We start from the raw sequence: 17,223 nt of genomic DNA, 5'->3' as shown, positions 1-17,223 counted from the left end.
CAGGTGGATCTCTGTGAGTTCGAGGCCAGCCTGGTCTACAAAGCAAGTCCAGGACAGATAAGGCTACAAAGGGAAACCCTGTCTGGAAAAAGAGTTCTCTTCAGTGGCTTCTTATCTAAGCTGGTACTTTTGGTAGGAAAGGGGGGGGGTGTGGGTACGGGGGAAGGGTTGCCACAGAAGTCTTCCATGTCCCTCCCTCTCAACCATGAGTTTGCAGACATTGATATCACAGCAAAGGTGCACTGCCCCCCCCCCAGCCTTGCTTTTCACAGTCAGCAGAAGCATGCATCAGGGGACTCCACATGGTGTCTAGCAACTGCTCAGACTGCAAACACAACTCCCAGCTGCAGTGGGACCAGACAAGGTCTGTGGAGGCAGCCTGGACTATGGATATCATGACATCAGGTGGCAGGCAAAGCAGGCCACTCAGATCAGTATGGCCCCCTGTGACATCACAGGCCACCATGGACACCAACATGGCTTCAGGGGCACCACAGACTATGGACATCTGCATGGCCTTTGGCGGTAACATGAGCCACAGACATCAACAAAGACCCTGGCTGCAGTGGGATCATGATAAAGTAATAATTTTAGTAGATTTTAAAAAATCTCTCTCTCTCTCTCTCTCTCTCTCTCTCTCTCTCTCTCTCTCTCTCTCTCTCTCCTCTCTCTCTCTCCCCCTACCCCCGTGTGTGCCAGAGTGACTCTGTGTGTGTGTGTCTGTGTGTGTTTCACATGGAACATGAGAGCAATGCGTACTCAGGCCAGGAAGCCCTAGAGTTGTAGTTACAGATGGTTGTGAGCTGCATGTGGTTGCTGGAAAGGGAATTAAAGCCAAGTCTTCTGTAAGATGAGCAGGTGCTTTTAACCCCTGATCCATTTCTTCGAAACCCAAACACTTTTTTTGAATGTTATATACAAATGCACTTGAATATGCAGAGGAAATTGTAAACACACACAAGGCTGTTTACTGGAATCATCTCCTCTGAGATGTAGGTTAGGAAGAAATAAGGTTAAAAAGACATCTTCATTGGTGTTTGCTGTGCTTTGGCTTTTTATTTAAACTAGCCAAGTATATATCACCCTTGCATAATTCTAATCACCCAGAATAATCCCACAAAAGAGTGTCCCGGGTCTACTTAGTAGCTGCTTGCAGAGATGAATGAAAGGCAGAAGGCAGAAGAAGTAGTCCCTCTTCAGATCACATAATTTCTTTTCCAATAAGAGAGAAGGTAGACATGGGGCATACATGCCCCCCAATCAAGGGCAGTCAGGAGAAGGTAGTGGGCATCAGCCTGAGTTCAGCGGCTGCTCTGGTTGCCATGCAACCAGACCTACATGACCTCACATCCAAAATGTCTAATTGAGAAACAGAGAGCAGGCTACTGACAGAGGCTGGCAAGGAGCAAAGTAGGAAGGTTTCACCAAAGTACACATATTTTCAACTATTACTGTTGTTAATATAGACAAGGTCTCACACTGTCCTGAAACTCACTATGGAACAAACAATGGCCTTGGTAACCCTCTTGACTCAGCTCCCTAAGTGATGGCAGTACAGGCAAGAGACACAGTAACTGCTCACTGCACTTTCATTATGTAGAATTAGTGTCCAGCTTCATGTGAGTAATTACAAATATGCATTATTCACTTTCAGCTTGCTATGAAAGTGCATCTTAACTATTCTGACTACATCCAAAAAAGCTAATTATGCTAATCATCTTGATGTGCCAATCATTTCATAATGTATACACATATAAAAACATCACGTTGTATATTTTTAATATACGACCATTCTGTGTGCTAATCACGCCTCAGTGAAGTAATGAATCTTAATCCATTTTCTATTATTATCTTAGAATATCCGGGACTAGCTTACTTCTAAAGAAAAGACCTGAACATGGCTGTCCCTGTTTTCTCACGTGCTGGCCAATCTCCCTGCTTTTCTTTAAACCTATTCTTGTAAACAGCTCTCCGACATGACCTTCAGCGTCTTGCTTCATATTTTTATCTGTATGTTTTCCTGCTATTTCTCAATGGGAAATGCATGAGCTGCCTCCTCACCGAGTACTTCACATCCATCTTTTCATTTAAGAGCCCAGACTACATTGAGGTCAGAACTGCATTGCTCCCATGTTATAGGTGAGGAATCTGTGTCTCCATCAGCAAATATAGTATGCCACAGCCACACCGGCCAGTAACTGGGTCTTGTTTGTTCACTCTTTCTCTTTTGTTTGTTTGTTTCTTTCTCCCTTTATTCCTTCCTTCCTTCCTTCCTTCCCTCCTTCCTTCCTTTTATTTTGTTTTTGAAACAGAACCTCACATATAATGCAGACTGGCTTAGATTTCCCTACGCAACTGATGGTGACCTTAAACTTCTAATCCACCTGCCTCCAGCCCCAACTGATGGTGTTACAAGTGTGGGCCACCACTTCCTGTTTGTGCTGTCCTAGAGATTTAATCCAATGCTTCATACATGCTAGGTAAGCACCTTACCAACTGAGCCCCACTTGCAGCCACATAAGTGGGTTTTCCTAACAACACAATTTGTCTCCAAAGGACATCAAGCATAGCCTTGAAAGAGGAGAAGCCACACAGAGGCAGCCTGAGGTGGATGTCAGGGACCAAAGAAAAGCCTATCATTGGCAGCATCTGGAGCATGGTGTTGGGCTGTTTCCGCTCATGGCATCAGCTCCTCCATGAGCTGCTCTGAAGTACACAGAAATAAAACATGCCTGTGCCTTCATCCTCAGACTCAATGCTAGCCACAACCATCCCTGATCCACCTTCCCGGGATCTGGAGGAGGGAAAACAAGACTCAAAGACACCTAGACAATGGCAGTTTATGGAAGATAATTAGTAGACAGATAATCAGTGGGAGCCTACATTCCACCTCTGTTTCTTCATACACTCTTCTGTCTAAGAGGATGCATCTGTTACTCTGTTTACTACTGTAATCAACATGCCTTCTCAAAAATTCCTTGAAGGAGGAATGGTTTATTTGGGCTCATGGTTTCTGGGGGTTTATCCCACCTTGAAGAGAAGGTACGGTAGAGCCGCAGAAGCATGGAATAGAGGCTTGTCCACATTGCACAGGCCAGGAAGTAGAGAACACAGAATGAGAAGTGAATTGTGGCTTGTCCCTAGTGACCAACTGCTGCCAGCCAGGCTGCATCTCCCGGAGGCTCCACAGACTTTAAAATAGTGCTGCCCATGCAGAAACAAGCACTCCAAATGAGCCAGTGGGGACATTTCAGATTTAAACTACAACAGGAAATAATATATATATATATATATATAATCACTATTAAATATAACTGCCCTATAATCTCACAATTCTACTTCTGGGTATGTAGCCAAGGGAACTGAAATGAGTATGTCAAAGGCATTTTCATGTTTATTGTAGCACCATTCAAAATAGCCAGGAGCTGGAAACAGCCTGTCTGTCAAGTGATGAATAAATTATAAAAAACTGTGGTAAATACACACCACGGAATACAATTCAGCCATAAGAAATGAAAACCTGTTATATAGGATCGCATAAAAGAATTGAAGATCGCTAAGTAAAATAGGCAAGGCCCAGAAAGAAAATCACCCCACCAACCCCACTCATATGTGAAGTCTGAAAAAAACTGATCTCATAGAAGACATTAAGAGTAGAACGGTGGCTCCCCAAGGCTTGGGGGAGAGTAGGGGGCTGGGAAGCATGAGAGAAATGGATTAATTGTACAAAGTTATAGTTAGCTAGGATAGCTAAGTTTCTGTGTTCTACTGCAGAGCTAATACTGTATATACTTTAGAAGTTGTAGGATGGGGATTTGAAGGTTCTCAGCACACAAATATGATGAGGAGATGGACATGTTATCCCTGACTTGAGCACTGTGCAGAACACGCCTACATTAAAACATCGTGCACAAAGATATGTGCTTCTTTTGTGTAGTAAAAAATAAAATAAAATAAAATAATAAAAAGATTGTAAGTGGCAGAGTTAGGAGAGGAGTGCTATGAAACAGTGTCCTGAGCTCACAGAACCTGCATATAAGTTGAAGCCAGTCAAAGCTCCAACACAGATAGAGGGAGGATTCTCAAGACTCCCACCCCAGCAGGGGAACTTTTGGCAGGGGATGGCTGCTGAAGGGAGGGGGTGGGAGTGAGTTTTCTGCATCAGTGTAGCCCACAGTAGGATGCTCTTACCTCAGTGACCAGCCCTACACCCGTGCTCATATGAGCAGCACCAATTGTACTTGGTCAGTTGTTTTAAAAGAAGAGGAGGAAGTGGAGGAAGAAAAATCCATGAAGCTGACAGAAGAATGAGAAAGGGTCAAGAAGGCAGTGAAGAGGCAAGATGTACATAGTCTACATACGCTATGATTGTGTATGACATTATCAAAGAATCTATAATAAGAAAATTAAATTAAATTAAGTTGAAAATGCAAAATACTATAGTTTTAGGTTGGATAAGGCTAAGCTGAGGTGCAGCAAACAGACACCCCCTAACACACACACACACACACACACACACACACACACACACACACACACACTGTGTCCCAGTTACAGAGGTCAAGGGACTAAGGCACTGAAACCTACAGACTAGAGTGGCTGTGCCTATGCGTAAGCAGACTGGAAAGAAAACGAAGCCGAAATGGCACTATTACAGTGGCTATAGTGGCTAATTAAATTTCTTCTTTGACGTTACAATGCCTTCTGTTTTGAGGATCATTACTTTTCTTGTAGCCTCTTTCAAGAGCTCAGTTTAAGCTTTTAAGTTAAGAAAACCACAAAGCAAGCCTTAAAGCCGCAGGCTGCCCTGCTGCCCAGATGGGAACCGCTCCGGGAGCCGAGGGAGGAAAAACAATGCATGAGCTGCTGTATCTTTGGAAATCCGTGAACCGAAAAGAAGAGGAAAATAAGTGCTGTTTTACAGGAGGTGGTCCCACGTGCTTATAGTGTTTACAGACGCCCGTATACATGCATGTGACCTTCAGCTAATATTGAAATGCCAAGATGCCTCTTCCCGTTTAATATTCATTTATTCAGCCAGACATTAGGTTCTGCTTGAGATGAGTGAGGCTGGGATGGCATTGGGTGAAAGGAGCCATGAGCGGGACTTAGTAGAGTGGGACATGGTAGACAGCTTAGCTTAGTAATTCCTTGTTGTTTACGGCTTAAAATGAGTTGTTGTTGAATCATTTATTTACACGATGGAAACAGGCAAAAGCTACAATCATGGCTTCTTCTCTTTGCCTTTAGGATGTGACGTCTTTGGCTCATGGAGTGACAAGATTATCGACAGAAGCATCCTAAGGGACCTCGGGTTTATTTGGGCACGATTTCATGACTCCTCTCACCAGTGTGGAAAAGGCATCTGGGAGGGCATGCTGGAACCACATATAGTATATGGTGCTGGAAGGAGCGGCAGCACCCCTCACATTGGTCAGAACAGGGAGCAGAGATCAGACAGAAGCCAGTTCAGTTCAGTGCGGTCCAACGTCCCAAGGATTCTACTACTTCCTCAGACTGTTCTGCCAGCTGGAGATGGAATATTTCAGACACATGATCTTGTTAAGGACATTGAAACCATGTCAGCTAAACAACTAGCATCCCCTTGAGAAACTGAGGCAGAGAAAGAAACGGCGTCTCATTCAGATCTTCAGTATGTCCGCATACTGTCCACATCTGGTAAATAGAATTTCTTGACTGACAAAGCTGAGGACTTCCCAAATTACTCCCCTCTTCATCTCAATTACAGTTAAGTGTAAAAGTAAAGCAATCATTCTAAAGTAAGACACAGCTGCAGAAACAGGTACCAAGAACCCAGAGACCCAGCAGAGAAAAGAAACTGCAGACACAAGGCCCTGTGCTACCTAAGGTTTCATGTGATGACAGACAGTTGTCACATACGGTTAGAATGAAGCTGTAAAGTTCCTTAGCTCATTCAACATGGCACTACAGTAATATCCCTTGTGCAAAGTATTATTCGTGTGCTTGTGGCAACACATGGGCTAGCCTGAGCTCTTTAGAGGTGTTCAGATACACAAAACACCTAACAAAAGCAACTGAAGGAAGGAAAGGTTTATTCTGGTTAAGTTTAGGACAGACTATGGTATACCATGTATGGAAAGCCTAATTAGTAGGAGCATTGAAACGGCTGGTCATAGTGCATTCAAAATGGAACCAGGATATAAAATCATAAGGTCTGTGCCCAGGGATTCACTCACTACATTGATGCTTTACCCCTTAAAGCCATGGTTCTCAACCTGTGGGTCATGATCCCTATGAAGGTCAACCTACTCTTCCGCAGGGGTCACCTAAGACCATCACTAGAAAAACATAGATATTTACATTATGATTTGCAACAGTAGTGAAATTACAGTTATAAAGTAGTAATGAAAATAATTTTGTGATTGGGGTCACCACAATAGGAGGAGCTGTATAAAAGGGTCGCAGCGCTAGAAAGGTTGAGAGTGACTGTCTTACAGGTTCCACAACGTTCCAAAATAGCATCGCCAGCTGGGAGCAAGCATTCAAGCATGTGAGCTCACAGAAAACATTTCACATTCAAGACACAAGAATTATGTTCCGATTACCTACAGGATGCAGACAACTGTCCATATCCTAGAAGCTGTGGAGAATGTCATATGCTCCAGACATGCAGTAGGCTATGGCAGGTGTGTTTCTGTAAGCCCATCCTATAGTGTTAACACAGAACAAAACTGCCCGAAGACAAGCATCACAAAGCTACCCGCCCCAGCAGCAAGCAGCATTCCACTACAGCAGGTGCAATGTTCACTTCAGTTGTCTGCTTGACAGATTAGGGGACACCTAAGGGGCCAATAAGGTGATTCTGTGGGTAAAGGTGCTTGCTACCAAGTCTGATGACATAATTTTGAGTCACAAAACCCACATGGCAGAAAGAGAGAAATGACCCTTGCAAGCTGCCTCCTGACCTCCACGTGTATACCATGTCATATACAAATGCCAAAGGAAAGTTAAAAAAAAATATCCCTAAGGCTTTAATGATGCATGCCTTTGTGTGATAATGAAGGCTTTTCTGACAGGAAAACTGAAGAAGATTTTGCCTAAGCATGGGGTCACACCATGCCATAATCTGAACTTAAAAAGAAGAATGAAAGCCAAATGGGCCCTGGGATGCACATTTTCCGCTTTCTGGTGCCCAGGATGTAGCTATCCCTGCCGCCATGCTGCCATGCCTTCTTCACCATGATAGACTGTGTGCCTCTGAACTGTGAGCCACAAATACATCCTTACTCCTTTAAGCTGTTTTTTGTTGTTGGTGTTTTGTCTCAGCCATAAGAAAACATAACCAATATGGGATTTTGCATTCTTTCCTTGATTTTTTTCAGCACTGGTGATGGATCCCAGGACATTATCATGCTAGGTGAATACTTCTGCATGAGCTATATTCCCAGCCTTCAACCAAATTAGGCAAATGTCTTTGATCTCTACATGGTAGCCCAGTGACTACAAGGCCGCGTAGGGTGAAGGATCCAAATTTTGAACTGAAATCCTCGCTCACTGTCCAGACCTGATCAGGATGGCACACTGCTTCAGGGCCAAAGTAAAATTCTGTAAAGTCAACCAGGCAGGGGACAAACACTGGTTCGGCCGATGATAACTGCAGCTGAAGCATTTTTAGAAATCTGCTGACACTTAGAAACGTGTGTTGCCTTAAGTGAATAATAACAAAAGTGTGTTTTTCATTAGAAGTTGAGAGGAGTTGAGTGTGAGGCTTGAATAATAAGGATCACCCTTATTAAGTTGCTCAGGCTCAGTTTTACCCTCTTCAGTGTCCCATTAAAAAAGAAAGCATTAAGAAATGTATGTTTGGAAGTGGGTATAAATGAGTCAATGCATTCACCAATACTGTACAGCCAATGCATAGACAGAACTTGTTCTAAGCCTTCCATATATAGCTCCTGTTTATTCTTGGCCGACCTGCCCCCATCCCTTATGCTGTAGCTGTGAGAATGCTCAAAAGTCAGGACTAGGTTAAGAGGGGACCGGGAGGAATGTTTTAGATGAAATCAGATGTGACCCCTGGCTTTAGGTGCATTTGCTGAGCATGGTTTTAATTATGGGACTCAGGCAGTTTCCCTATCTTTCCCATTGTTGGAGTCAGTGCCCCTCTACAGCTGCCCACAGCCTGCCAGCCTGCCAGCAGGAAGGGTTTACAGCCTCACACTCCATTAAAAAAAATAAATAAATCAGAAGCCCCCGGGCCATCACATGTTTGGAAGCAATGAAACTGCAGTCCGTTTACCTCTCCTAAGACATTTCAAGTCCCAGCCCAGTCGGGGCCTTATAAGCCGCAGCAAACCTTACTGCAAAGGAATTAAAATTCTTTTGCTCTGAGGCAGTCTGGTTTAGGGCAAATGGCCCACAGCTGAAAGCCTAAGGGCTCATCCTGTGTTTTCTAAGTCTTCTAAAATTGCCTCTCCTTAATTGAAGGGAAAGTTTTGTCTCTTTAAGACCTGTAGATACTTGAGGCCAAGCTCCAGCTCTTTATCAGTGCAGTCACCAGAGCGCTAAGGGTTAGGCTACATTTGATGCAAGGGAAATGGAGTCCATGATGTGGAAGTTTGGGCTGAGCATCATGGGAAAAATATCCTAAATCATTGGGAATAAAGACACAGGGACGTACCGACTGGAAGCCAAAGGTGCCTTCAGGACTAAGAAGTTTCAGCACTGGGAGAGAGCAAAGCCAGGCATGAGAGGTCCACCGTAAGCAGTTGAAGCATCAGTGTGATGGACAGTTCTTTATTGAGGTGAAGCATCCAGCATCTCAGTCAAATACTTTCTACTTGATGCCATGGGGGGGGGGCGTTTTGCAGATTTTTGGTTTGTTTGTTTGTTGGTTGTTAGTTTTGCAGAGCTGGGAATCAAACCTAGGGCTTTGCTCATGCGAGGCAAACAGTCTACCACCAAATTCCATGTGTAACTGATACTATGTAGCTCAGGCAGGCCAGAAACTCACCAATTGGTATATCTTGACCTTCTTCTGGTGTCCTAGGATTACTGGGCTGTACCACCACATACAGTTCCACGAGGTCTTCTTTTCCTAGTAATTGTGTGTTTTATCTATTGATTTTTTATTTGCGTGTGCACGTGCACACATGCATGTGCTGTGACATACATGTCGATGTCAGAGGATAACTTTAAGGAATCAGTTCTCTCCTTTTCCCACGTAAGTCCTAGGGAGTGAATTTAAGTTACCAGGCCTGGCGACAGGTGATTTTGCTGGCCTTCCATGATGTATTTTACTTTTTAATTGTATTTATTTACTCTGTGTATGTTCACAAGTACACATGATTATGTGTACATAAGTGCCTGTGTATGAAGTTCCAGATATGATGCAACACACGTGTAGAGGTCAGAAGCAACCTTTGGGAGTTGGTTCTCTCTTCCACCATGTGGGGCCTGGGAGATGACCTCAAGTTCTTAAGTCTGTTACTATCATTGAAATTCTTTATTTCTTCTTCAATTATTACTGATAGTTTTGCTGGGTATAGTAATTTGGGCTGGCATCTGCGGTATCTAAGAACTTGTAAATTATCAGTCTAGCCTCTTTGGGCTTGCAATGTCTTCATTGAAAAGCCATGTGTTTTTCTAATGGTATTGCCTGTATATGTGACTTAGTCTGTCTATCTTGCAGTTTTCAGTATTCACTTGTTGTTGTTGTTCTGTATATTTAATGATTTTAATAGCTTGTAATATGAGGGTTTTTTCCTAGTCCTCTCCGTTTGTTTTGTGTTGGTGCTCAGTAAACCTCTTGCACCTTGATAGCCATCCTTTCACTTAGATTTGGGAAAAAATTTTCCATAATTTTGTTGAAAATATTTTTTCTTTTCTATAGAATCTTTTTGAAAAAATTTTACATATACAATTATTATTACACATATATACAATAAACTACCTACAGCATAAAGAACCACAAGACAATCAGGAATTATATTAATGTTACAGTCATAGTGGTTTTGGCTATTTGTATCTGGAAGCCTTGAAGAAAACATCTTTCCTATCTTGGTGAGTCTAAAATTCTGAATATAAATCAATATCTATCATATCTTGTCATTATCAACTTAAAACATCTGTTTATGCCTAAAAACATCTTAACCCCTAAACAACTAAGCTTAATTGTAAAATTAAACTATCTAGTCTTCAACCCCATCAGAGACTTGAGAGGGAATAAAATTAATTACCCGGGTATACAAGGAGTGCAGATTAGCAGCTTCCAAAATGAAAAAATGACAGAGAGAGTTTGCTGCCTGAACAGTCACCCAAAACTCACTATAATGCTGGAGCATCATCTTCAGTCTTCTGGCCCATTATATCTGACAGAAATATCTGTGAGGCAGAAACTATTGAGGACTTGCTTACCCTGTCTTGGCAGGGTTTGGCTGTTGACTCTGCGTGCATCCAAACTTTCCCATTTTTAGGCAGAATTCTGTCTGAGGTAGAAAAGAGGACATTTTTCCCAGTGGCCTGTTTGCCACATTTGAAGCCATCTCCATAAGGAGATTCTTTGATGCTCATCATCTTCTTTGAGGTAGGCTGGGCGTTGCTAGGAGTTAACCTGTCCCCACTGTCAATGAATCTTTAAAATAATAAAGACATCTTTAATTGCCATTTTATGTATGTTTCTGAGATTGAAAATATTTTTGTGATTTTAACCTTGTTTCTTGTTCTATATTTATAATATATGTTTGTTTCATAATAGTATTCAAGAGTTCCTACATGTTTTGTATTTGAGGTTTACTACTACTTACTACTACTATTAATTTAATATTTTCTGCAACATCTGAAGTGATATATTTCCTTTACCTTGTCTTCAAAACCTGATATTATCTCACCCACTTGAACCAATCTATTGGTGAGGCTTTCCTCTGAGCTTCTTGTTTGACTTCCTGAGATGGTTGTTGTTTTATTTTAGCTTGACTTTTCTTTGGAGATTTGATATCTTTATTACTTTCTATATTTGTATTTTGAATTGGTTTCATTATTTCATTAAATTGTTTGTGTTTCTACAGTTTTCATTCAGGCATTTATTCATATCTTCTTTGAGTTCCTTGAACATATTTTTAATTGCATTTTGAAATAATTATCTTATATATCACTATTACAGTATTATAACTGGGGTGATGATTTTCCAAGGAGACTTGGTAATTCCTGTTGTTTTTGTTTTTGCAATGAGCCCTAGGCATCTGGAGTTAGGTCACTGGTGTTTCTTGGTATGGGTGTCTGATCTTGCCTTTGATGAGAGGGTACTTGGCTCTTTGTTTCCTATGCTACCAAAATTGTCAGATTTTGGGACAGTTGGGTCAAGTTTAGTTTTTATTTCAGTCTTGAGACCACTCTGTATTGATGTGAAAACAGGTGTCACTGGTGGTCTTACCTCTGGGATCAGTACAACTTCTGAGCCAGATGTGACTCCACACAGTCCTGGATTGGTACAGTGGGTCTGATGGCTAACAGATGGGCAGGTGGGTGAACTGAGTTTGGGATTTCTTACCTAGACTTTGGGTTGTAGTCCCACATCGGTGCCATGGATGAGATGGCTGATATGTAGGCAGGCAGGCTGAGTTCTATAAGTTTTGTCCCCTGTAGTTGAAATTCACCTGTATACAGACAAGAAACTTTGTTCTATTTGGAACATAAAACAAAATAAAAAAAACAACATAATCTTATGGCCCTGCCTTGTACCCTAAAGCAGACACAATCCTGAGGTCTCACATAACTAGTAATAAACAATGCTTCCCAAACCAAATTGCTTCTGAAAAGAATAACAAAACACATTTTATAAGGAAGCATGTTTTCTTCTTTTATGGCACTTGAAATCTCATTGGAGAGGCAAGACCATGACACTAAAACAAGCAAAGCAAGGCCATTTGTTATTCATAGCTAAATGTGGCTGAAAAGCTCTGCAGGATTCCAATGGGGCTGGACTTCCAGAAATGCTGGGCATTGCCTCCCTACCCACTCCTCTCCCCTTCCCTTCATCCTCCTCTCCCTCCCCTTCCCTCTTTCCTTCCTCTCCTTCCTACATTTCAGGGTTACTTTGTATGTAATCCAACCCCATTCCTTTGTCAGCACAGTATACAGACTTGATTCAGACAAGGTCCCTGACCTCAGAGTGCCTAAGGAGGGAAAACTGGCTTTGAAGAATGGAGACTTGAGCTAGGCCTTGAAAGACAACAGCTGAAGGCTACACTTTGTATAATAAACAATGGGTTTAACACGTTTATTGTAGCATGAATTATGTGGTTGCCTCTAAACCTTGAAGTTTCCAAGTCTTCTAGTTTATCTTTGTTAATAACGAAGGGTGCTTGGTGTTTTTCCACCCCTTTACAATCAAGTCATAAGCACACAAAGGATTGGAGCAAAGAGACTCTAGCAGGCATGAAAGATTTTCCTCATGTGCCACTGTGTAAGCCCAGTCACGTTGGCATCTTCTTATGTCTTTTCTACACTACGTATTAGATATAAGCATTAAATTATATATTCTGTTCTTCTTTTAATAGTTTCTCCAGAATTTTCATTTGATAAAATCCTGTGCAAGCACATTGTTTAAAGGTTTAAATGGTTAAAAAACTGCTCATTAAAAAAAAAAGATTCTATCATTTTATATAGAAATTTTTCCTAGTTTTCCCTTATTAAAACTGTGCTAATCATAGCTTTTTAGAAACTCAGTATTTATGAGTTTTAGGGTTTCGTAAATGAAAAGAGCTTTTAGAGATCACTGAATCCAACCATATCAATTTTCCAAGAAGAAAACAGTGTGTGTTGAGAGTTAGCTGAATCCCTCCAAGCTGTGTTCCTCACCATTTCCTGTGTATGGGAATCATCCCAGGGTTCAATTAAAACACAGATTATGGTTCAGTGGGCCCAGGGTGGAGATTCTGATGAGCTTTGAGATGATGTACAAGATATGATTGATGTATCAGGTAGAAGGGTGTGAGTCCAGATGTTATCTGTTCAAAGCCCCAGTGTGAACACCTACTCCATACTGCTTCTCCTTCCTAGGGGGAGGCTACAGTGGCCAATCAGACCATGGTGTAGAAGCTTTCAAAGGTAAATGAAGTTTAATTCTATTATCTTAGTTTAAGGATTTTTTCCCCTACCAGCCATTGGAGACATGGTGATTACCCAATGGGTGATTTAACGGAAATTTAGCTATCAAGGGGAGCATCTAACATCTGCTGGCCTTGATGGTCTTCTTGAGGCCAAGGTCAAGGCTTAAGAATTAATATTAAGTACTTTGAGTGTTTATCTGAACAACTGTGCCTTGTCTTGGCTTTTAAGACCTTCGCAACAAAGTAGCAATGCTAGACAGAAATGCCCGATAAAATGACTGGTCTCTTTTACTAGACTAGATAAGACTTACAGGGCCAGGAAATAGCCACCATTGTCATCCAAAATAAACCCCCCTTTCTTGGAAAAATAAAGCATCACATTGAGACGCTTTCTTTTTTTTTTTTTCTTTCAGAAACATCATTTGCATTTGAAGAAAATGTCAAAATTATTGAGCATGAGACAGGAAGCAAAAGTAAAAAATGTAAATGATTGGGGAGTTTTTACAAAAGGAAGAGCGTATCATTAGCTCCTGCTACAGACACACTTCCCTGTGCAAGGTTTTCAGATGGTAATGTTCTCCTTGAAACGGGCTAAATGCCTGAATCAAAAGTTTCAAATTGTTACCGCGTGATGAGCTCCAGCACCAGCGAGCAAGGAAGGATGGCTTTTCTCCTGGTGCAAGCCACATTAGAATCCCCCCTTAAAGTTTTTGGCTTGAGTTTTCCTAAAGTCGGAGATGCTGGCTGCTGCATCTGAACGTCAGAGAGATGTCTGAGAGATGCTTGTGGTGTGCAGGCAAGCCAGTGTCAGACTCAGTGTCTGTACTCTCTTTCCCAGGCGCACTCAGTTTTGTCTCTCTGAGCTGGGCCCCCTGAGCAGTCTGTCTATAATCAAGCTGGTTCCTGATCTTCCCCTGCTGTTATGGTTTAAACATGTCATCTCTCCCACAGGCTCAAGTGTTAACTCCTTGGTCCACAGATGGTGGCTATTTTAGGAGGGTTGAGAAGCTTTGGGGCGGAGGAGCCTATCTGGAGGGAGTACATCACTTGTCCCCAGCAACTTTTTGTCTGTCGTGGAGTAAACACGTCTTTCCTGTCACATACCTCCATTGTCATGACATTCCTCTCCCATGAGTGTATACAAGTAACCATACGACCACCCAGCCAAAGCCAGGAAGAAAGTAAATCTTGCTTCCCATAAGTTGTTTATGTCAGGTATGATCCCAAAGAAGGTCTCACTCCCACTTTGGAACAGATTCATTTTATGTCACCATCCTCATAAACCAGAGAGGCATTACACTCTGCTTCTTCTCTCCACAGGAAGGACTGTTGATGTTTCTCTTCCACATGATTCAAAAATTTAATCCCCATGCTCTCTGCTCAAGTTCTAGCCTCTTTGGCCTTTAGGAGAAAAGTATTACATTTTTTAAAAAAAGTTATTTATGTATTGTGTGCATGCATGCCCCAGTGCATGTGTGGTAGGAGAACAGATGGGAAGTTTTGAAAATTGGCTCATTCCTTCTACCACTGGGGTCCAACGAATCAAACCCAGGTTGTCAGGCTTGGCAGCAAGCCCCTTAACCTACTGAGCCAGCTTGCCATGCTCTGCTTTGTTTTTTGTTTGTTTGTTTGTTTGTTTTTTGTTTTTTTCAGGTGCATCTTCCTCCCCAATATCATACTAGCCTTCCTATAGAACAAATATTTTTAAGTACCAGCTTTCCCTGGCCCATACATTGTCACTGGCATTCAGTGTCTGCCTGGAACATTCCCATTTTCCTGGTCAACTTCACCTTTACTGATCCTACAGTGTAGCCTTTCTCAGACACAGCATTCCTGAAAGGATGCACAGAGGGAGGCATTTTGCACCGTGTTTACAAGGCTTTGGTTCATGCCCTGTCTCAACAATTTCTAGGTATGATCTTGAGCTTGTGGTCGACTCCTCAGTTTTTCAATAAAGATACAAAAAGTAGATGTCTCCTATAGTCACTCCAGCTCAGGAGGTTAAAAGATGGAAAGGAGGTTGTTCCTGATTGTCTAAAAACAGACATCAGACCATCTACAAACTCATGGTATCCCTGTAATTAGTCAAATCTCTGGCAGCCCAGAGTAGTGAACTAGCCCAAGATCTGAAAAGACAGAGTCACCTGCAAGAAAAGACAGACAGGACAGGAGCACTTGCTCACCAGTGTGTCTGAGGGACGCCACTAAGATTGCAATCAGAATAGTTTGACACTGAAGGATGTAATGGAAATTTTGGTTTCTTTGTAGACTCTGTTATGTTTTGGATCCTTCCCCGCTTCCTTTTCTTTTTCTCCTCTTATACATTACAGTCATACAGGAGTTTCCTTTCCTTCCCATCCCCCCACCCCGAGTCTCTCACCTCCTCTTCCCCTCTCCTCCAGATACACCTCCTTCTGCTCCCCCTCAGAAAAGAGCAGGCATCCCAGGGGCATCACCCAACACAGTGTAACAAGCTGCACTAAGACCAGGCACAAAGAAATCATCATGAGATTGGACAAAGCAACCCAGTAGGAGAAAAAGGGTCCCACAACTAGGCAATAAAAGTCAGGGAACAGCCCCTGTTCCCACTACTAAGAGTCCCATAAGACCATCAGGCTACTCAGACATAACATATATGCAGAGAGCCTAGGTCAGACCCCTACAGACTCCCTGATCTCTGAGTCCCCATGAATCCCAGTCAGTTCGTTCTATGGTCTGTGTTGTCATGGTATGTCCCTGACCTCTCTGGTTCCTCCAATGCTTCCTCCCATCCACTGTGAGCTGCTATCCTTTCGTTTGGAGAAAGGGTTTCACATAATTTTACACTGGCCTCCAACTCCCTATATAGCTGAGGCTGGCCTGATCTTCCTCCTTTCATCTCCCAAGAGCTGGGATAACTGATTCTACTTTTCAAATGATGACTCCCTTATATGGTTTATTTCCATATTGAGTTATAAAAGTTCCTTACCTACAAGATTCATGGTGCCCACAAACTCGTCCCAGAGTACAAGGAAGAGTGTATTCCAGGACCCACCTCTGGCCACTGCCAGGTTCACTGTTGGTCATATATACTCCTGGCAAGGCCAACATGACGTTTTCTGTTTCTTATTAGACACATTTTTTTTCCTGTCCTGGACATGGAGATGACACTACACAGGAAAAAGAAACCCATTTCAGAAGACACTAAGTGTTGAGATGAGGTCCAGGAAGGTTTTCTACGTAAGACAAACCATCTTAAACAACCCCAGAGATTGGATGTGAGAATACCCTCTCCCTCCCTGCACCCTCTTCTTTTCTTCTTCTCAGGCTATTTGAACTGCATTAAAAAAAAAACTGCATTGGAAACACATTTAACAAATCTCATGGCTATTAAATGAACATAACCATAAAAATAATTGATATTTTGGCAAGAATATGAGAAAATAGACTCTATTCTAATAAGTTACAGATTTATGAATGGACATGTTTTATGTCTCTATATATGTTCCCTTTACATACCATTTACTTTTAGAATTTAGTCATTGTATTCGTGTGTGAACATGTCCATGCTACAGTATACATGCAGAGGTCAGAGGACAACTTCTAACGTATGGATTCTGGGAATCAAACTCAAGTCATCAGGATTGGTGCTAGGCACCTTTACCTGGTGCACCATCTCACCAGCGTTCTCTACAAATATCTTAAAATTGGACATGCCCTAACACTCATCCTTTATTAATTAAGTAATCAAGGTGTTGTCAGGGAAGTTGGTCAACAAGAGCATACCTCTGAACATCAAAACACGGAAATAATCTAAACATGCCAAAGAAGACAGACTAGAAAATGCGATATTTACACAAAAACAACAAGGCAGATTTTAAATAATATTATATATATTAACATGATACCATTTCATAAATTACATAGATTACAAACTTTGGGTATATAATTTCACTTTTGCACATAAAAGTAAAGATTTGAATGCATATGGAGAAAATTATAAGACTATGACCCAATGCAACACCAAGGATAGGAACATTGCTACATTTCTTTCTTTGTGTGTATATGAGTGTGGTATGTCTACGTGTTCATATGTGTTGATACATGTGTTTATTCAGGTGCACGTGTTTATGGAGACCCAAGTCTTATTTTA

The 17,223-nt window shown here is 41.9% G+C and overlaps 1 long non-coding RNA gene across 1 annotated transcript; it reads left to right on the top strand.

Annotated features, from left to right (window-relative positions):
• Positions 1 to 514: 514 nt before the first annotated feature.
• LOC311606911 lies at positions 515 to 5,871 on the top strand. Its single transcript, XR_014782462.1, has 3 exons — positions 515 to 581; positions 2,313 to 2,480; positions 5,251 to 5,871. It is a non-coding gene; the product is annotated as an uncharacterized lncRNA (long non-coding RNA).
• Positions 5,872 to 17,223: the final 11,352 nt, after the last annotated feature.

Source organism: Acomys minous (assembly GCF_964271855.1).
Source record: "Acomys minous genome assembly, chromosome: 10".
Classification (NCBI taxonomy): Eukaryota; Metazoa; Chordata; class Mammalia; order Rodentia; family Muridae; genus Acomys; species Acomys minous.
The sequence above is the reverse complement of the archived record's forward strand: the minus strand, read 5'-3'. Positions and strand labels throughout refer to the sequence as shown.